Below are 23177 nucleotides of genomic sequence, written 5' to 3'. Positions count from 1 at the left end.
CAATCTTTACAATACTTTAGTTTATGGTTGCCATCAATTTTGATTTTAATTAATTCTTATGATGTTTTTATAATGTTGCACTATTTTAGTGTTGTTAGCCGCCCTGAGCCCGGCTTCGGCTGGGGAGGGCGGGATATAAATAAAATTTATTATTATTATTATTATTATTATTATTATTATTATTATTATTATTATTTTGGAAGGATATTATGGATCTCAGTCTTGATCTATCTCAGCACAAAATTAAGGTATAAAATCCAGATTTGCAGCCCAATTCTATTATGGTTTATGAAGATGTTTACTCAATGCTTGCCAATAGTTGTTACTCTTGACGGGATTGGGGACTCCTCCTGAACAGTGTGGACTGCGTTGTACAAACTGCAATATGTGTTTGTGTGTGTTTAGCACCTGAACTGAGACAGAGTCTTGTGCCAGCAGAGCTTCATTCATTTAAAGTTCTTCCGCCTGATACCAGCCAGTTTGCTGCACCAAACACAGCCCCCTACAATGCAGCCCACACTGTTCAGAATGTTATATTTACCTTAACTCATGCCTGAGTAGGCAGACAAATCCTACAGCGCTGGCACATGGTCCACAGCCTGCGACAGAAAGTGCAACTCTAACAAATCTTTTTTTATATGTATCCAGGGGAGAAGCATGGAGGAAATAATTTAGGAGATATATTTGTGGCTGCAGAATGTTATTATAGACATGTTGGCCGTTGGTGCCAGAATTTTTGAGCCACCCAACATCCAAATAGTGTGCATGCCAAAAGTCACTGAGCTCGGATTTACACTTTAATATGTTAGTCGTTATATTTGGTATTCATCTAATGTAACCTTCCCAATATCCTGGAGACTGTATCAGTAGAGTCAAATTGTTTTACGAAACTGTTAATGTGCAAGGACATGTGAACCCATATTTGCAGCCTGCCTACCCACCTACCTATTCAGTTATCAGAAACAAAAGATTTGCTGCAAACTAACAAACACTTTCAGTTACACCTTTATTCAGCATAGTAAGAGAATAAATTCTCTTAGCAATGCATGAAATTTACAGGAACTGCACCTGGTATACATGATCTAGACCAGTGTTTCCCAAACTTTTTTGGGCAACGGCACACATGTTTACTGAAAAAAAATCTCGCGGCACACCACCATTAAAGCCCCGCCCCGTGACGTCAGCGCGCAGCGTCACGCCGGGAGGGACGCACGAAAGTGAAAGTTTTTTCCCTCCCCCCTCAGTCCCTCGCTCGGAATTCAGCTCGTTTGGGGCATCGCTCCGGCTGCTCCCTCTCCCGCCGCGCAGGAGCGATGCCTCTCTCTGGCTCTCCCTCCGCGCAGGCTGAGGGAGGGAGGGAGGTGCGCGTGTGACCCGTCTCTGCTGGGAGACCAAACCCAGCGAGGCAGAGTCGCGCGGAGGCGCCCAGGCAGCGCTGCCGGCTGCGAGGAGGAGCACCAGGCAGCAGCAGGAGGCGCGGCCTCTCCTCGCCGCCGCCGCCCCGCCTCTCGCCGCCCGACTCGCCCGCCTCCCTCCAGGCATCTCGCGGCACACCAGCCGATGTCTCACGGCACACTCGTGTGCCGCAGAACACCGGTTGGGAAACACTGATCTAGACTCTTCTCTGGGTGGGATGGGAGAAATGAACAAAGTGGGTGAGAGATCATAACATCTAAGCAATTTTTAAAGGAATAATTCAGTCTCAAAAATGAACAGGATGTGAGAAGCATATAGACATACATCTAATTCAAACTTTAGTTACAGAGAGTAAATAAAATAATGCTGCAAATAATGTGACTCATACATGAGAAACTCCATCTTGGTTTCTCTGCTTCACAGAAAAATATTTTTCTTCATATTTAGAATTCTGAGAATAAAGGATACCCAGATCATATCAGAATTATATAATTAAAACTGAAGGTTCTTCAAAGTGGGGAAGGGCATTGCTCCCCAGAGGTGTAGCGAGGTCAGGTGCTACCCGGCGAAGATTTTTTTTTGTCACCCCCCCCCATCGATGGCTCGGGGGAAGGCATGGGAGTTGTGGGTGGGCGCTGTGCCAAATGTCACCCCCCTCAGTGACGACACCCAGGGCAGTCCGCCCCCCTCTTCCTACGCTTCTGTTGCTCCCTGAGCATCACACATTTTGGGGAAGTCTGAATGTGCCATTTTCTTTTTAGCTTGTCTGGGAAGTTATTTGCATTTAAGTATATTATATCTATATCCATCGTATGCAAGCAAGAAGCAACCATTCACACATTAAACATATTGAATTCCCCACTGCATAAAATGGCTGCCCTTAAACTCCTCTTCATTTTAATTCTTTACCTCCTTTGAATCTTCACCCATTCCTTTTCCTTTTTGGTCACATCCACAGCATACGTTTAAATCAGCATACATTTAAATCACAGCATACATTTAATACCACATTAATAGTCACAGCTTCCCCCAAAGGATTCTGGGAACTGTAGTTTGTTAAGGGTGCTGAGAATTGTTAAGTGACCCCTCTGAGCTACATTCCCAACAGCCTTAACAGGCTACAGGATTTCTGAGTGGGCGGTGGGGAAGAGTGCTCTAAATGTATGCTGTGGATGTGTTCTTTGTGGGTTTTGAAATTCAGTAATCAACTCCTTTTGATGGATCTAAATGAATGTACCCGAAAGTAATTTTTATTCAACATGTCTCATAATACACTCTAATCCTATGCTGTTGTGTTATGATGCAAAACATCTCTATAGTTTAAAGAGGTTGCCTTCTGCGTTTGTGTTTTTTATGTATTAGCATTCATAAAAGAGATTCCACTTGGGAAGATTTACAATGTTTAAGGATGGTGTGCCAGATGGCAAAAGCCATATGCATTGCAGAGTCCTCTGAGGGAGGGGCTCTCCCCCCATTTTGCATTTGTTTTTGTTTACTGAGGAGAATATTTTTCCTGGGTTCATAAAGTTTCCACATGGCGGGCCTCTTGCGTCATGGAGGGACACACTAAATCTGTCCTACTAAATCTGAACTATTGGGAATTGTATAAATAGTAGTTGAAAGAAGAGATGGACAGATTGAGGCTACATGGGTGGAGTAATTGTTTTTAAACTCGTACATGGGCTTTAATTGCTCCAGTTAAACAATATTGCCTTATCCTCTGGCATGCTGTATGCAAGATGGGTATCCACAGTCTGTGGAACAGTTAATAATTTCACAGGCAAAAGTGGCCTTCAGCAAAACAAGCAAATGAACAAGAGTTCTCATTCCGCTATATTTAATGGGAAGAACTTAGGAACAAGCTGCAAGGGAAAGTGCTATAGTTCCAGACAGAACAAGTTATCACCCAAGACTGGGGGAATAAGTTTAAAAGAGCACTGAGAGAAAATGTCCATTGCACTGTCTTTAGAATTCATGGCCATATATGTCAAGATAATAGTTGAGAGTTATTTATTTCAGGGAATTTCTACTTTGCCTTTTGTCCCCCCAAAACATCCCTGAACCGAATATTGTAACCAGACTTCCAAAAAGAATAGTTAGGATTAATGAAATATTAAATGTGAAGCCTAAATAGCTAAATTAGCTTAACCTCTCCCCACTGAAGAAAGCTTTGGTTTAAAGTCTCATGCTAGGGGCGCCCTAGAATCTCTCTCTCTCTCTCTCTCTCTCTCTCTCTCTCTCTCTCTCTCTCTCTCTCTCTCTCTCTGTGTGTGTGTGTTTGTGTTTGTAGGAATCAACCTATTTAAATGTCCTGTTTTAATTTCCAGTAATGGCAATTTTTGGAGACAGGCTTCCAGGCTAGGTACGTTGTCACCTCTTACACTGTACATTCTTACATTCTTTCCTCTCCCAAAGGCACACGCTTGAACAGAACAACTTACATATGGATCTAAATAGTACAGGGGCATGAAATCGCACACAGATTTTTCTTTTCCACAATCGGAAATACGATTCAGGAGGCATCTGTAGATCTGGGAGATCAAAATACTTCATAGTGCATTTGTGGAGTCAAACAAGTCATGCAGACGCACACATGCTTTGGATACAAGTTAAGGTGCTAACCCTTGACCTGCAAAATCCCAAATGCCTCCTTGTCTATGTGCCATCAGGTTCACTTTGCTGCTCTGGGAGCAGCCTCGGGACTCGTGCTTCAAGAGCAAACCACAGAGGCACATAGTGCAAACCACAAAGGTATTTAGAGTTTCAAGTGCCAACCACAAAGGCACAAAATGAGACACAACCAGGGGCTGTTCTGTGTCTTTCAAAGGCAATCTTCTTATTGAGCGTTCATCCTGGTTTGTGTGTGCTAAAGCTTATGCGGAGGTTTAGATTAGATCCAGGTCTTCATTGAGCATTAATACTGATTTTATTTATTTATGGAAGTGTTTACATATACCACTAATTCATGTAAAATATGAGAGCAGTGAACAACAGCATAAAAACCATGCAAAATAATCATTAAAATGACTGGCCCATTGAGAAATTGTAAACAGCTGCATAGGCCCATCAGCATAAAAAGGTATTCAAGAGAAAGTCAAAAGTGAGGATGCCTCTTGAATATCTGCTGGAGGAATATTTCACAGTTTGGGCCTAGTGACACCAGATGCCTGACTTCTAGCTGAGGTCAGTCACAGACCCTCCTATTTCCCATGGACAGTCTCGGATTTACAGAAGCTGTCCCAGTTTCTGATTTAATCCCAGAATGTCCCGTTTTTCCTTAGGATGTCCCTATCTTCATCTGAGAAATGTTAGACAGTATGGAGTTATTCAACCCCCAAGCCACCTGAAAGCAGGGCGTATAGGGAAGTTTTTTTTAAAAAAAAAGTTTAATATTTTATTGTGTTTTTATATATGATGGAAGCCACCCAGAGTGACTGGGGCAACCCAGTCAGATGAGTGGGGTACAAATAGTAAAACCATCATCCTCATCATCCTTCATGGTGTTCCATTGTGCCAGAAGTGGTTTAGTCATGCTGGCCACATGACCCAAAAATCTGTCTGTGGACAAACGTCAGCTCCTTTGACCTGAAAACAAGATGAGCGCTGCACCCCATAGTCGCCTTTGACTAGACTTAACCATCCTGGGCTCCTTTACCTTTTACCTTTATTATTATTATTATTACTAGGGATGCGGGTGGCGCTGTGGTCTAAACCACAGAGCCTAGGGCTTGCTGATCAGCTCATCGGTTTGAATCCCCGCGACGGGGTGAGCTCCCGTTGCTCGGTCCCTGCTCCTGCCAACCTAGCAGTTCGAAAGCACGTCAAAGTGCAAGTAGATAAATAGGTACCGCTCTGGCGGGAAGATAAACGGCGTTTCCGTGCGCTGCTCTGGTTCACCAGAAGCGACTTAGTCATGCTGGCCCCATGACCCGGAAGCTGTACACTGGCTCCCTCGGCCAATAAAGTGAGATGAGCGCCGCAACCCCAGAGTCATCCATGACTGGACCTAATGGTCAGGGATCCCTTTACCTTTTATTATTATTACTATGTAATAGGACGTCCGTATTTTCATTGGAGAAATGTTGGAGGGTATGCAGTCAGCCTTCTGTTAACACTGGGGACAACTAACAATGTTGATGATCTAAGTGATGAAGCTGAGATATAAGGACTCAGGCAGTCCTTAAGGGGTATCTTAAAGCTGTCCAGGTCTTGTATAATAACACATTGGTTTGCTGGGACGTTATATAACAATGAACATTCATTCTGATTTGCTTGTGGAGTAATTTATGCATCTTCCTGTTGGTCATTTGCTCATTCTGCATTTTTCAATGCATTTGCCTGTTACTTCCCTAATGTCAAAAAGTCCATTTCCTTTTAAAAGTTTCTTTTTTTGCAATAAGGTGACTGTCAGGGAACTGACATCGGAGCCAGAGGCGGAGGGAAGGCTCCCAAGTGATGCTGGAGAAGGGCCCAGCAGGGAGAGAGGCAGCTCATCAGCTGGGGAAGGAAATCAGCGTAACACCAGGGATAAAGGGGGGAAGATGGGGGAATCGGTGAGAGGGCTCCAGGACTCCTCGCCGGAGACCAGCGGGGAGAGCACGGGTCCTCCGCTACCCACGCCCTCCCTGCGCAGAAGACTTCCGCGCAGGGAGAGTAGGAGGAGACTTGGCGTCAAACAGCTTTTATGCTGGAAAAGGTTTAAGAAACGCCCACTGACGGATTCTACTAGCGACTGAAACAGCCACGAAGTGAAGGGCTGCCCAGACAGAAAAGGTTTAACCAGGCAACCTAGCCAGGAGTGGCGGCACCTTACGCACGAGCAACCCCTATTATTATTATAGTGACAGAGCAATTTAATCCAATTTAATTGCAGAAATCTAAATACTGACAGTCTGGAGGCTCCCATGCTCTTTCCTGCAGTGAGGCCAACTGAAGTCCAAGCTTGAACATCTGCTAGCCTAGCCAAGAACCAGTGTACATGGCGGAGTTGGAATGAACACAGAAAGCAGCCATGAGTTGCCATCCAACCTGAGTAAAGAAACCAGAACCCACACATTTAATTCTGGCCACTTTGTCAAACTCCAAAGAAAGCAAGCCTGAAGGCAAAGTATGGAGAGTGGTTGTCTACAAGTAACACAAAAAACTTGCTTCTTCATCTAGTCAATCCTCTTTTTTGGACTGCTAATGGTGTACTCCATCCAGCCATGCATTGGCAGAGGTGAAAAGGAAGGTAGTGAAACACATATTGACCGGCTGCTCCTAGATCCAGGCCTAGAAAAAGAAACGTTCTGTGAAAGGAAAGCTGATAATGATATAGTTAGTAGACAGGAAAATGGTTTGCTTTTTACTGCCCTGAAGGGGGCATAAATGAAAATGTTAGATTAGAATCTCTTAATACAAAGAGGAATGAGGGATAAAGAGACTGCCAAATTCCTTTCCTGTCAAGAACCTACAGCTCCAGTTGTGAATAGAAAATTTAACTTATTTTTAAAAATTGAGGAGGAGAAGTTTGGCTAATGGTCACATGGCATATGAATTATGCCAGTGACAGGTGCTGGGTTAATATTTGGGCCACAATTCAAGAAACAATTGTTATTCATGAAAACCTTTTAAAGCTTTACCTGTGTCTAAACTCAGTTGAATCCCATAGGACATCGGGGTGGGCATACTTAAAGTTAAACAATTTGTGCTGCAATTTCCTTGATATACAATGTTAACTCTTGGGCATTTAAAAATTAGGGTATTGGGAATTCTGTTCTCTTTAAAGGCAGATTCCACTTCAGAGGATACATGCACTGCAAAATATTACTCAGGAGAAAGCATATTGCGAAATATGGCACTCTTTCATTTTGCATTCCTTTTCCCACTGTACATTGAAATAATATATTGAAGAAGTGCTTTTTGTGCATTAAAAACCAAAACAAGATCCATCTGCTTATCATGAAGCAATATCTCTGGTTTACCATAAGTATGGAGAAATAAAAACCAAATGCCACTTTGCATGATTTTTGCTACAGTAAACTTTTAAGGCTGTATAATAATTGATTTTATTGTATCCAGAATATCTCCTCCTTCCTTTTTATGGTAACATTTAAGCTGTTAAATCCTGAAAGTGACTTTTAGAAGACACTTTAAAGAATTTGTCTGTTTTGAACTATAAACTTTTTTTTCCACAACGGGCAAAGCAACCCTGTATTTCATAAGTGCTTCCACTTGAAGACTAAATAGGCAAACGGATTGTTGAGATATTGCAAATGGGCCATTCAGAAAAGTTTTTTTTTAATAAAAAAAATCTTATCAGATTTCCTCTGGAAGGGGTAAATCCAGATAAATTTGAAGGGTGTGTGTGTGGACTAGTGTTTTGATGCGAACAGTATCATGTAGATGCTTTAAAAAAGCTTGTAAACTTGGGGATCACCAAGCCCAAAATAAATACTGATTTGGTAGAACCCATTTTCGGTGGAATCTACACACATATAAAAACCGTTCTGAAAATGCTTTTTTAAAAAGCGTTTTTAAAAAATACATCAAATTTTACATAAGGCTCGCCATCACCATTTGGTGTCACATTGTATACTGCATACACATTGTATACTTAAAAGGTTTCATTTGCAGCTGTATAGCTGAGTCCTAGATCAAGGCAGCATCTATGTTTGTGCACGATGGTGTAATATGTGCTGTATCCTATACACTTCCAAGGGGAAAAAAATACAGAATGGAGGAAGCTTGCCAGCCATGGGCCCAGTGTTCAAGGCAACATGGGCTGAGGCAGTGGCAACACCACCATGTTTCTCAGCCAGGGATGGAGAACCCTTCACCCCACAATCTATCAGAGAACCTTCCACTGGGAGTCCCCTGAAGATGGACACCTGCAAAGCCAGTTAGATTACACGGATGGAATCTTGCAACAATGTCAGATGTGTAAACAGGCCCCAAAGCACCCAAGTTGTGCCCAAAGAAGCAAGTACAGGAAAGTCTGAATATACAAATAGCTGGTATATTCTCAGTATGAATGGTGTGTAGTGGTGAACCAGAATTGGCCCAGGGAAATGGCCCAGTTCTTTCTGTAAAGGCAGCTGTTGGCTTACGGACTGAGAGAAGCTCGCCGTTTCTCTGGTTCTACTCTCACATGGCCTTCTGTAGGCCACGCTCCCACACACCAGATCTAAAATCTAAAAGCATGGCATGCTGTAGAGTAGGGGTAGGGAATCAATTTTGGCAGAAGGGCCTCAGACCCTTGTAGGTAACCTTTCTAGGCCACAGTGACAGGTTGAGCCAAAGCCAAACTGTTAGAATTCCTGCTCTGTGATTGCAGTCATGGGATTGTTGTCTTTCACATGACGGTATATGTTTTCATTCCACAGAGTTGGAAGTGATGAAGACAGGATGTTTGTGTTACTGTGTTCCGTGAAGTGGGACTATTGTCCTTTTTTCTTTTTTTCTTTGCTGTCTGATGCTAGAGAGAGAGGGAGCCATGTTGCAGTGCTCCGTGTGTGTTTATATGTAAATAAAGTAGATTAGCCAAAATATTGAGTTGCTGAGGTCTGTTACGCATGATGCACGAACTCTGTGGATCCCTAAGTGTGCCGGTGTCTGTTGGCATCAGTCGCTGTGATATTCAGGCAGAAGAAAGCTTTTGAAGCTCCCGAACGATCGACTAGAAGGGAGGGAACATGCCAGTTGGGCATGTGACTCTGCCAGGGTCCTACTTGAGTGTAGGCCGAGCTCCTAAGAGGGCTCATGCACCCTTCATTCACGTAGCATCCAAGTGTCCCCCTTTAAGTGGGACATCCCAAATTGACAGAGGTTGCCCCGGCTTCGGATCCTGACTCTGTGCAGGCCGGTGCGACTTCCTACCATTCTTCTGTGTCCAACCAGTCCCTGACACCACCCACCCACACTTCCATCACCATTCAGTATGGTCTGCATCTGCATTGTAATTGTTTTAAGATGTTCTTAAGTGTTTTCATTGCTTTATTGCTTGTGTGTTTGCTTCCCTGGGCTCCTTTAAGGGTGGAGTTTAAATGTAAAAGATAAATAACATAAAAAAATCACACACATGCAGTGTAGAGAGTAGGCAGGTGAATGCTGCTGTTGTAAGGACTCCTGGGAGAAATCTTTCTTGGTTTCAGTGAACTGTATGTTAACTGGCCTGTGTTAACTGTTCTTGTTTATGTTTTTGTTCTGGATGGTGTTGGTTCGTGCATGGAAGATAAAAACTAGTAGCACTGACAGATATGAAGCTGATTGCTTTAATTAACTGGCTTAATTAATCTGTTAATATATTGATCACAGCTCAGAATGGAGTAATAAAACATTTAAAATAGCACATTTAAATCTGAACGAACATTGCAACAAAGGAATCGAAGAAGAAATGAATGTCATAGGATGACATGCTTGAGATTCCATTGTGGTTTAATTAATGCATTTCATTAATCAGTTAATGAGACGAAATCAACCCACTTGCATAATTGAAAATTTCAGTCTGTTGACAGTTCTAAGTGAAGGCAGATGTCCTAAGGAAATGTGATGTTACTTTAAAAGTTAACAAAAGGGAAAACTTGATGGGTCTGAAAATGGAGGAAAGTATAAAATGAGTGTATACAGTGTTGTCACTTCTGCTATTGGTCGGCACCTACCCAATATATAGAAATTGTGCAGTTTAAAGCAAATATAAAGCTGTAGCTACTGCTATGGGAATTAAAATAAAGAGTTCCATGAAATTCAGGATCACATTTGACATGTTACTTGCATTTTCCTGTCTTTATCTTCTCCTCTCTTATGTACTCGCATTCGCTTAAACCGCCTATTTAAAGCCAATTTGGCCTTGCGATTTTAATAGTTTCCACAAAAGTTAACAATTTCCCCAGTGTTTAATCTTTTTTTTAAAGTCCTGATAGTTCAAAGTGGCTATATTACTTCATAATTTTGGAAATTATTATTTCACACAAAGATAGTAACATTCTACTTGAAAGATAATCCAAATGATTCTATGGTTCAGCATTAAGGGCAGTTGCGTTATCATATGATTACTTAGAATAAGTAAATTGCAGTGTGTGTGAGATGCCACTCTAGCATGACACTAAAATGCTGGTGACATTTTATGGATTTTGATGTTTAATTATGTTTTATCTCATGTAAAGGTAAAGGGACCCCTGACCATTAGGTCCAGTTGTGGCCGACTCGGGTTGTGGCGCTCATCTCGCTTTACTGGCCAGCATGACTAAGCCGCTTCTGGCGAACCAGAGCAGCACACGGAAACACCGTTTACCTTCCCACCGGAGCGGTACCTATTTATCTACTTGCATTTTGACATGCTTCCGAACTGCTAGGTTGGCAGGAGCAGGGACCGAGCAACGGGAGCTCACCCCGTTGCAGGGATTCGAACCGCCGACCTTCTGATCAGCAAGTCCTAGGCTCTCTGGTTTAACCCACAGCACCACCCGTGTCCCTCTTGTTCCATATACTGTTCTACTAAACCTTAATCTGGTTTGTTTGCTCCCATCCCCCGCAAACTTCTTTTCAATCTTTCTGGTAAAAAGCAATACTTAAATACTTGAAGTAACCAAAGAATCATAAAGCAAATGCCAGATTTGGCCCGCAGGTCACCAGTTGCCAACCTATACAGTCTTAGGGGATATTAGCCTCTGTAGCGATTTAGTCACGGGGGGGGGGGGGGATGCCCTGACACTAGCAGAAATCATCACTAAAGCTTTTGAGCAGTAGGGCAACCTAGTCAGATGGGTGGGGTACAAATAATAAAATCAGATTTTTTGATGGCTCAGAGTTCAAAGACAACAAGCCAGCTATATCCACTTGAGTCTCTTCACTCTTACACATTCCACCAGGGAAATATTGGTGCAAGATCTTAATGCCGGGTAAACCCTACTGATAGTTGTGTATTATCAATCCATCTATATAGACATGAACATAATATCTGCATTAGAAGAGAAAAAGCTGAGTAGCTGATGCAGGAGCCAAGAAAAACATTTATTTTGGATGCTGATGGCTTTGCTGAATTTCAGAAATGTGTTTGAGATCAGAGAGGTCTGTTTATTGGGAGGTTATAAAAAATAGATGGGAGAAGAAATGATTTAGAGACGATTTCAAGTCTCTCCCTCGACCAGTTAGTTGCCCTTTGCTATGACCTTGACCTTTAGTTCCATCACGCCAAAAGTTCCTTAAATATTTGTTCAGATATTTTGGGAATAGGCAGGTAACAGCTATGCTGCCTGCTTTGATTAGTTTCCAAGCTGAAGAATATGATATAAAGGAAAATATATTGTAATCATTACTAGGGAGACATTATTTTGAAAACAGAAGCATTCCTGTCTAAACTTCATGTAGAAACATAGGTTGTTTTTTTTAAAAAAAGCAATAACCCTTTTTATTAGCCAAACCTTTCAGTACCAGAGAAATAGGAAATAAATATGACATTATTTTAAGCCACCCCTCCATCTTTATTTTCCAGTGACCTGTGCACTCAGTTTTGAGTGCTATACTTAGCAAAACGGATATATAGCGTTCACACTTGTGCAAATGTTTGTTGTATGTGGAATTCATGGTCTTCACAGGGGATGCCTTGTTTGTCCACACTGAACGTAATTGGTTTCACACATGTAGCTTCAACAGCAGCTTCTGATTCTATTAATAGCCAGTGTTGCCACACACCCAGCTTCCAAATGCTGTTCCGCATTTGCACTAAGTGACCAGTGGGAAATAAGCAGACTCAATTTCTCTCTCAGCAGTCTGGTGAAAATTAGCAGCTGTTTTGGAGATATAAACACATACACAGCTGGCTTAGGGGCTGACACAGTTGTCCTCTAAAGTACTAATTTGATGTTGGCATACCAAAGTAATGGATACCTCCAGACTGTTATCAGCCACTGTCAAAGGATGCAGATAGAAAGTGGAGCACAGCAAAGTCCATATATGTGGCTTAAGAAACAGCTCCTCCTAAATCCCAACACTCCATCACATACCCTAAAGTTGACTCTAGGGGCTCATCCACACTTCTGCTTGTCTTATGCCTAGAATGCAAGCATCTGGGCAGCTGACCCACACTTTCTAGGTACAGGTCCCAGTGGTTTTCCCTTGCCCCACTCCTTTCCCAGGAAAAAAACCTGCTCTTTAGTGCTAAATATGATCAAATGTCAGTCTGGAGAAGATTGCCAAAGACATGATGGTGACTGGAGACAAAATGTATCTCTTCATCTTGCTAGTATGCATGTTATTTATTTGTTTATACCATTTCCCACTTAATTGATACAAATATCCCTAAGCAATATCCTGTATAGGAGACTAAAAAGAACTAAAAAGAAATTTATTTTTTAAAAAATTTCAGCTGCAAATAAAACATTTTAAATGTGTTGTAAAGTGCAGTATACAAATGCGACACTAGATGGTGACAGTGAGCTATGCAAAATTCAATGTATTTTTCAAAATGTTTTAAAAATCGTATTTTCACAGCATTCTTTTTTATATGTGTGTAGACTCCACCTTATACCAATTCCTTCCTTGTTTTGTATGTTTTATGGTAATTGCTGTTGCAGTTTGATTTAGCCTTTGTATTGCAAATTTAATTTTTTGACGTTTATCTATTCTTCACCCCAAGGTTAGAAACGCTTATGTCTACCAGGGAGAAAGACATGGGTATGCCAGTAGTTTATCATACTCAGAACAGGAAATAAGAGGGTGGGGGGGAAGGTTGGAGCAAGACTAATATCTACAGGAATAGATAGACTGTAAGTGGAGATGGGGTGCAAAAGTTGAATTGGACAGGTGTACAGAAGATCGCAGTATGGAAGGCCAAGGCCATGGATGCCCTGTAAAAAGAGAAGGCAGGAAGTGGGTGGTTAGCTGACTGACACAAAGGAAGTGGTGGACTTATTTTGAGTGCACTTGAGGAGGTGGAAGAAACAAGAGATAAGGCAGACAAAAAACAAAAGCCACGGGCTATGTCGCCTATCACCTGTTTATTCCAGAGCACTGCCACTGAGAGCGGTTCTTTAAATGCAAGTTTAATACAAAGTTCTTTCAGATGCAGCTTTCATGTCTCATTTGGATACAGCATGTAAATCGGAGTGGCGAGCTAAAGATAAAATAGAATGTGGGACATTGGGGTGCAGGGTAGGGCAAATGGTGAGTATACAAGAGAAGGATGGAAGGGAAAGGGAGATGAGAAAGATCGGGTGTTCAGCACTGGAAGAGTTTCACCCAGTGGGTGGGCACCTGTGAATTCATGCTAGAGAAACAGCTGTCAATGTGAGATGAAGGAGAAGAGCAAATGTCTCTGATTCCTAGCTTCCTGCTCACCACTAATTTAAACAACACTTTTAAATCTATTTATTTTAGAATATTGATATAGGGCTTTGTATTTAAAAAGTATCCAAAGCGGTTCAGAACCACAAAGCACAATGCAGCAATAGCCTAATGCAATAGGTCCTGACACTTTATAATTAATAATGGAGCATCCATAATAGATAAATGGTAGCACATGCGAAAACAATGCTAATGCATGTGTGTTTAACATATGCCGAAACCTAAAAACCTAACACAGTCAGCACGTATCTGATCTCCAAAGGAAAGCTGTTCTATAGGGTGGTCACAAGATGGATCTCTGTGGACCATGGTACCATCAGAGGATAACTGTGGTGAGTGGGCAGGTCTCTATGGGAAGGCAGAGTAGTGCTTTGATATGTGTTTGATATATGAGCTTGGTTTATCAAGGAGCAGGCAAAAGTACCAAGTGCAAAAGTTCTCTATTGTCTGTACAAACATAGAAGATTCTGGGGAAAGCCATGGCAGTTCTCTAGCTAGTGCTGCTACTTCAGGAACAATCATGCAATCATCAAGCTTTATCATTCCACATTTTGGCACCTGTTTTGCTTAGCCCTCTGTGATAAGAATGAGAAAGAAAAAAAGATTTTTTTGGTAGATTTTTTAGAATAGAGACAAATAACTGATGCTGGCCACCTTTATATTAGATCCTAGTACCTTGTGTACCTGTGGGGCTGCTGGAATTGTTTCCAATCTGAGGAAGCATCTCACACTTTTTGAACAGTCTTTCTAAATAAAGTTTGGGTCAATCATAGAATCATAGAATCATAGAATCATAGAGTTGGAAGAGACCACAAGGGCCATCGAGTCCAACCCCCTGCCAAGCAGGAAAACCCCCTGCCAAGCTGGAGTTGGGTTCTTTACATGACTAAAACATATTCTAAGATGCTAACAAGAAAGGCAACAACAAAGGCTAGGTATTGACCACTCTACTGGTGATAGAAACAAATACTGTAATACATTAAGAATTAGATTAATGTAACAAGCACATTAAAAAAAAATCTTCCACGTCTCTTGCCTTCTTTTCTGTCAGGCATCTGCAGGAAAAGTGGCATATAATGCACTAACTATGATTGAGTGTTAGAAGATGGATAAAGTCGGCTAGCAAGCGTCACCTTATGTGGCTGGAACTTTGGGGTTTGCCAGCTGGTACTATGTGATAATATTATCTAGCACCACATCTTCAGTAAAGAGCTGATAGCCCAAAACCAATTCATATACACTTGGATGGCATTTATAATGTATGTAGACAAGGGGAAATACTCAGCAAGCTCTCAGAGGTCCCTTTGGGGTGACCATTGTCCACACATTACAGTGTTACTGTGTAATGTAAGGTAGCTGTAAAATAACTTCTGCTCTACTCCAAAAATGGTACGCAAAGTTACTTTTTATTTATACATTTGCCATTCTGAAAATCACTATTGTTACGAGTTTGCGGGGTGCCAGACTCCCCTAAATTCCTGGACCCAGTAAGTGTTAGAATTTAATAAAGCCTCCTGGATCCAGCAAGGGTTAAAATATAAGCCAGGCTAGCTTCCTTGTGAGTTAACCGCTGGTGTGATGAGCCACTAAGAAAACAAAGGAAAAGGTGATAGGCCATTAAGAAAACAATAGAGAGGGGACTCTGTGACAGATGGCAAATGAGTGGTGCCATATAACGTAAAGATATTGCAGTCTCCACATTGCCTCATTTCCAAAAGGAAACATGAACCCTGGGTGAGCACACAGAACCCCTGGAATCTCGCACCACTCGGAGATTATAGGTTGTATCCAACAAAGTCACCCATTGGTGCTAGGAGTTCTGCCTGCACCACAGTGATTCCTTTCCCTGCACATTCCCTATTCTGGGGGTTCCCTCCAGAACAGCTCTGGAGGGAGTGGCGAGGAGAGAGAGAGGAAGGTGGAAGCCCTAGTGGCAATGGGATGACTTTGATGGATCTAACGCTATCTATCTAAAATGAATGGGAAACTGCCTTCATATTTACACTGTGCATTGCCGATGGTGGGAACAGTATGCTCAGAGGTGCCTCCCCATCAGCATTCCTTCTGCGTCGAGAAAGAGAAGTAGTGACCCAGGTCGTACCTGGGAATAGCCGGCAGCAATTTCTGTGCTTGGTGGGCCATTTCCCCCAGCTGCCAAAATCAAGGGGATTACTGCCTCTATGTGGATCTGTATGCTGTACTTATCTTGCCAGCACATGGATCAAGATGTGTTTTGTTATACAAGATGTTTGCTTTCTCCCTTTTGAAAGGGAACTGAAAAAAGAAAAAGAAAAAGATATTTGTACATATGGTACAAACCTCTGGCATATATTCATAAGCACGATGACACCGGCTTTCTTCAGGACCATTCTCCTGTTATTTCTAATTTTGGATGCTTCTTCTTACGCAATGGCACCTGCTCGCTTTGAGCTACTTTTCCATCACAAAATGCTGGTGGGAACAATGTTGTCTGCTGTTGAAAGGAGATGCTGTGTCATCCTTCCTGGATGTGACTGAGCTTTGTCCTCCTCATTGTGAGCAATGACTCAAATTTTTCCCACCCAGCCTCCAGGCAGTACTTTCCTAAGAGGCGACAGAGAGAATGAGGGGGGGAAAACATCAAAAGTGCAATGTACTACCAGCTGCTTTCAAATTTTAAAACTCAATACATGCAGCTACTTCAGTAAGCTCATAGATATTGCTTCCTCTTGAACTTTTACCACTAAATAAAAAAGCTAGGGGCCTGGAACATCTTCATATTGATGGAACATCTTCATTTTAATGAAAATAATAGGATGAGGGACCTCAGTTTTCATGCTTTATGAAATTGAGGGATTCACAGTTGTTCCTGCAGTATAGCTTGCACAGCGTGATAGGGAAGAAGACTTGTGCTAGCACTGTGTAGTGTTACAGTGTGGGTACAGGGAAAGGTTGTTTTCTGCTGCTCCAGAGAAGCGGACACGGAGCAATGGATCCAAACTACAAGAAAGAAGATTCCACCTAAACATTAGGAAGAACTTCCTGACAGTAAGAGCTGTTCGACAGTGGAATTTGCTGCCAAGGAGTGTGGTGGAGTCTCCTACTTTGGAGGTCTTTAAGCAGAGGCTTGACAACCATATGTCAGGAGTGCTCTGATGGTGTTTCCTGCTTGGCAGGGGGTTGGACTCGATGGCCCATGTGGTCTCTTCCAACTCTATGATTCTATGATTCTATGATTCTAAGAATGGCACACAGGCTGAGGTGGAGTCAAAAGGCCACCCCTCACAGTCTTTGGGAGGGCATAAAATAGGTGGTTTGTGGCCTGCTTACTGACTGTCAGGCATACTGGTTGTACCTCAGTCCATATCATCAGGGGTGCCCCCAGCCTGCAACTTAGGTATGTGGCAGTCTGAAGCCATGTCAACAGATATGCTACCAGGATTTTCCGGGCCTGATACTGTTGCACATGCAAAAGATGGCACACATTTGCATATGTATATTTATGCACCCTTTCGCAAGTGTAAGCACAGAACCCCTAAGAAAATGAGGGGCTGCCTGCAAGTAATAAGATGTCTAACAGACACAACCTCAGCTTTCCTCTGAATTGTATTTCCATGCTAGAAAAGGCTTCCTCGGTTTAATTTCTGCCTGCCGAAAAAGCACAAAGGTGCTGCTTTCCCTCAGTGCCAACCCTAAACTGGGCAAAAAAGTCAAGTTAAGCATAAAAACAACATGGTAGAGTTAAGACAATAACGGCAACAAACATTTGAGCAACTTGATGGTATATTTTCAGATGAAATGAAGATAACACTGAACACCTGTAACTGTGAGGTAACGAGGCACTAGAAATAAAAGCATACACAAAGCCAGGAAAAGGAAGCATTTCCCTACTCCCCCCCCCCCATGCCTACTAAAGATGCATTTTGGATGATAGGGTTTTCTTGCTTTTAAAAAAGATTATAGACATAGGACCAGGTACCAGGTGCCCCTATGAAACTCAGGCTTGGGTGCTGTAAGGGTTGGGAGTTACTTGTGCGTAAACCTTCCCGTTTGGAAGCTTGGTTGCATAGGTTAAACTGTCTTGACTGCACAGCCCATCTCAGCGTGGCTGCCTCAGTCGCTAGCAGAATCTGTCTGTGGGCGTTTCTTAAACCTTTGCCAGCATAAAAGCTGCTTGACACCCAATCGTCTCTGCCTCTCATTGCGCGGAAGTCTCCTGCGCAGGGAGGGCGTGGGTAGTGGAGGACCAGTGCTCTCCTCACTGACTTCCAAGGAAGGATCCCGGAGCCCTTCCACCTCCTCTGCCATTTGCTCTCCTGGATCCTTGGTGTTATGCTGATTTCCTTCCCCCTCTATCAAGCTACGTCTCCCCCTTGTGCTGGTACCTTCCCCTGCAGAATCGGAGAGCCTCTCCTTCTCCTGTTGCTCTGATGTCAGTTCCCTGACAGGTGCCAAAGAAGGCCTTCCAGACATTTCTACCTAGACCTCAGAATGTCCCCATGCCATGCCCTCTCTCTGGGTGACATCCCTCACTGGCCCAGTTTGTACTCTAAGCAGGTTGTTGCCTGGCTGGAATATGTTTTTGAACTCAGATGACACCTCTTGTTTGACTGGAGGGACAACAGACAGGGGAGTGTGTGTGTGTGTGTGTGTGTGTGTGTGTGTACACACACAGAAAGAAGCTTACCATGCAAAGATAAAATGTGGGCCTGTTGCTCTGCCTACTTAAATTATACCATCCAGCATTTCTCCAATGAAAATAGGGACATCCTAAGGAAAAGCGGAGCATTCCGGGATCAAATCAGAAACCGGGACGGCTTCTGTAAATCCAGGACTGTCGCTGGAAAATATGGACGCTTGGAGGGTCTGCTTTGGTATCTGGCCCTGCAGCATATAGCCCTTGAAAAGTTGCCCAGAAGGGCAATGCTGAAAAGGCTGAAAAAAGGTCCCACAACCTCTGCCCTATGGGAAATGGAGGAGAAAGGCTAATGTTTATTCTCTCCACCTTCATACCACAAAAATATAGGTTGTACTCTTGACTATTTTTCTCTGTCTTCTCTCCTCTCTCTTTTTCTTGTTCGTGGCACTTTTAATTTGCAAAGTGCTTTATTGTGTTTGCCTTCCCAAAGCCCTCAGAAGTAGGTTACCATTATTGCTGTTTCACAGAGGGGGAATTGAACTTGTAAGATAAAGAATACACTTTGAAATATACTCTGATGGCTCAAGCAGTTTCGCCAGTTACATGTTATAGGGGAGCATTATTATTTTTATATATATCATGGTTAGCAGTTGTTCTAAAAAGTTTTAATTATTCGTTCTTTGACAAAACGCCTTGCAGTAAAATTAACTGAGTCTTAAAAAAACGGAATGAGAATAGCAGGGAGGAAATGATGAAAACTGAGATGTTAGGACTGTAATCCTAAATAAACTTACTAGGGTGTAGATCCTGTTGAATTTACTGGCACTGACGTCTGAGTCAATATGCTTAGAATTGGACCACAAAAGTATGGAAGCAGTGAAAAGATCTGAGGAAGAGGGTGAAGCAAGCGGCGCCTGCTCCTACTTTTTCTTCCTGTTGCTGCTCACTTGCTCAGAGATGCAGATCCTTCAATTGTCTCTATTTTCCAGGGACAACCCCAGATTTACAGAACCTGTTCCAGTTTCTGATTTGATCTCAGAATGCCACGTTTTTCCTTAAAGGTAAAGGGACCCCTGACCATTAGGTCCAGTCGTGGCCGACTCTGGGGTTGTGGCACTCATCTCGTTTTACTGGCTGAGGGAGCCAGTGTACAGCTTCCGGGTCATGTGGCCAGCATGACTAAGCCACTTCTTGCGAACCAGAGCAGTGCACGGAAACGCCATTTACCTTCCCGCCAGAGCGGTACCTATTTATCTACTTGCACTTTGACGTGCTTTCGAACTGCTAGGTGGGCAGGAGCAGGGACCGAGCAATGGGAGCTCACCGCATCGTGGGGATTTGAACCGCGACCTTCTGATCAGCAAGTCCTAGGCTCTGTGGTTTAACCCACAGCGCCACCCGCACCCCTGTTTTTCCTTAGGACGCCACTATTTCCATTGGAGAAATGTTGGAGGGTATGTATGGAGAGGACAGGTGAACAGGAAGTGACAGCATGAAGGGCAAATGTCACGGCTTAGAGACTCCAGAGGCTGACATGCAGAGACAGGGAGCCTTGACGGTTGCCCAGCAATGCCAACCCCTGGGACCCATCTGGACAGAGGCTAATCCAGCAACGCCAAGTGTTTTTAGCATGTTTTTATGGTGATTGCCTGGGAATAATGTGCTTCTCACTTGGCTCTGAGCAACTAATATGTTAGATTAAATTAGAAATCTTCCATGACGGATGGCTTCTCCTCCTCCGCATTTGTTATTGCTGGTGCGTATGTGCCTTTGCTCAAGATCCTTTGGTGGCAGGCAGGCACATGCAGGGGGCTGCGCGCATCGCTTCCGTGACCAAACAGAAACCCATTTTCAACACCAGCAGAGGACAGGGGTCAGTCAGAAATGCACATAAAGGAGCAGAATTTCAGGGGCAAAGTATTTCCACTGGAATTTATTAAATTGTTTGGCTTCTTAATAATTAAAGAAGCCTCGTTACCAGACAAACAAGAACAGGTTGGCTATTCACCCTGGAAAGACGGCGTTTCGTATTGCCTCTATTACCGAGAAGAACTCGCAGAACTAATGAAGAAGCATAAAAATGCAAATTATTGCAGCTAATTGGCTCTAGCTCCTTACACTTCCTGAATTATTAATTTATGAAGGCATAAATCTGCCCCTTCCAAAAATATATAGTAAAGAACAGCATGCTGCACTCAGCTTTGTAACCTGCAAGTGTTTGTTCATTACCTGTGTGTCGTCGTTTGGCTCCTTTTATTATTAAGGAAAAGAGACGGGTGAGAGATCATTACCGATTGTGTATAGGCAACTTTTATCTTTATATGACAGCCTGCTTAAAAGCAGATGGTTATGTGCCTGGTATAATAATACAGGGGTCACGTGGAAGTTACAGGGCACTCCTGAAAGACAGGCACATGTAATAGAAAAACACCCAACCTCATTGAGTGTGTTTCCATGCACTGAAACAGGAAGTAATGGATCCAGACTGGTGAACTGAGGGCTGAATTTGCTTCTAAGGAACCTTCCGGAAGCCCCATGCCAGTGACAGGCAGGGCCAGAGACAAAAGTGGGTGGACTCACACGTCCCTGTCCATCTATATAAACATTATCAGAGTTCAAGGAGACATTCCAGCCAGGCAAAAACACTCAAAGAGGTTGCAAAGCAGGTTTGGTATGGTGCATGGTCTAGGGAGAGGGTGCTACCTGGGCCAGGTGGAAAGGCTTGCAGGACTGCATTTGGCCCCCAGGCTTGGGGACCCCACCTCTGCTGTAGGACCCAGACAAGGAACTGAAAACTCACACAATGGTTAGTGAATTGACTTGAGAGAAACAAAGAAAAAACCTTGAATGATCTCTGTGCAACTAAGAGCCAATTACTATGTAACCTACGGAATTGTGGGCAACTGATCTATTAATCTCCTCTATAGCGTGGTTCGTGACTCTTGCCTGTGGTGAGATCTGAAGCTCGTGGGTCCAGTTGCGGATGAAATCTGAGAGACCTCACTTTTCATGATAGTCTGGAGGGGGAAATCCAAAGCACACTGCTCGCATCTTAATGAATCTTGAAACTAATGAGAGTGCATATTGAATATGAATTTCCCCAAGTTCAAATATTAGGGTGGGCTGTGCCCCATAAAGTGGCATATAAATAATTCCATAAATACAAATTGATAAAGCAAAACATTCCAGTGTACCTGGTTTCAGAATTGGGTAGAAGATATTATTCTGGGGAAACATCTTTCCTGAGCTCAGCAGGGAAAGTTCACTTCTAAGACTTTAGAATGAGATTTATCATGCAAAATCTCATACAAATTTACTCAGCATGGTTTAAAATGGATGAGATTTCTTTCGTTGCCCAACAACGCCTGGGGAGGCTATTGCATGATTTCGTTCCGTTAGTGTGGTTAAAAATCATCTTATCTCTCACCTAAATGCATCAATGGACAATCATATCATATTATTTTCAGGATGATATTTCTCATATTTGATTTAAGTCCAGAGGATTATTTTTTGGGGTGTGGGTGGGTGTGTGGAAGCAAATAAAGTGATAGGTATTAGACTCAGGGAGTCAGGATTGATGTGGGAGAAGACTTCGGAGAGCTTTCTCTTTGGAAGGTAATTTTTCAAAGAGATTGCTTGTTCCTTCCTCCCAGAATGTTTGGAGACCCTTCTGGCTATATTGAACACATCCCATTACGTGAGTGATGCCAGCTTTTCTGTCATGCAGGTGCTTTGAACTTTTGACTCTGCAGGATTCAAGGGGATGACAAAGGGCCCACGTATACATTAAGAGCCATATGCAAAGACAACAATAGGAGGAAGTAGAAGGAAGGGCTTCTGTGGGAAATAATACACAATGACAATATGAGATGAACGCAGCAAAATCATATGTTAACAATTATAGAGTAGACTTCAGGCAGATCTCCTGAAAAAAACTTTGCTTGACATTTCATTATCTGAATTCTTTCTTTCTTTCTTTCTTTCTTTCTTTCTTTCTTTCTTTCTTTCTTTCTTTCTTCCAGTGTGAAAAATGTATGTTTCCAACTGTACCATCTGTTTCCTGTTTTCCAAGCAGTCTTACTCCACCAAGGGACAATACTGCTTAGGAGCATATGGAGAAGGTGGTGGCCATGGTAGCCTTACCAAGGCAAACATTTTTCTGACATCTGTATGCACAGATTGAATGGATTTGTTTTATTTTAATTATTTAGCAGAATTTTTCAGACCCCCCTGAGCATTTTATATATATATATATATATATATATATATATATATATATATATATATGTGTGTGTGTGTGTGTGTGTGTGTGTGTGTGTGTGTGTGTGTGTGTAACATAGTACTGTATCACAATAGCAGGATAAATCACATTTCTCTCCAAAACAATGCTGGTTGCAGACATAAAGCTGGGAAGGTTGGACCACCCATGAAAATTCCAGAAAGGTTTGTCACTACAGTTACGAACTTAATTCGTTCTGGAGGTCCATTCTTAACCTGAAACCGTTCTTAACCTGAGGTACCGCTTTAGCTAATGAGGCCTCCCGCTGCTGCCACACAATTTCTGTTCTCATCCTGAGGTAAAGTTCTTAACCTGAGGTACTCCTTCCGGGTTAGCGGAGTCTGTAACCCGAAGTGCTTGCACCACTGTATGCTGTTTAAAGTTACAAAATTTATTTATTCCGGTACAAGAGATTGTCAGTCAACCACAGTTCCCTCCAAGGCTGGCAGAGGTAATGCTTCTGAATACCTGTTGTTGGAAACCACAGAAGACGAAATTGCTCTTGTGCCCAATTCCTGCCCTGTGGAATTCCTGCCGGCCCAC

This window comes from Podarcis bocagei (assembly GCF_964188305.1).
Source record: "Podarcis bocagei genome assembly, chromosome: 3".
Classification (NCBI taxonomy): Eukaryota; Metazoa; Chordata; class Lepidosauria; order Squamata; family Lacertidae; genus Podarcis; species Podarcis bocagei.
Note: the sequence above shows the minus strand (reverse complement) of the source record.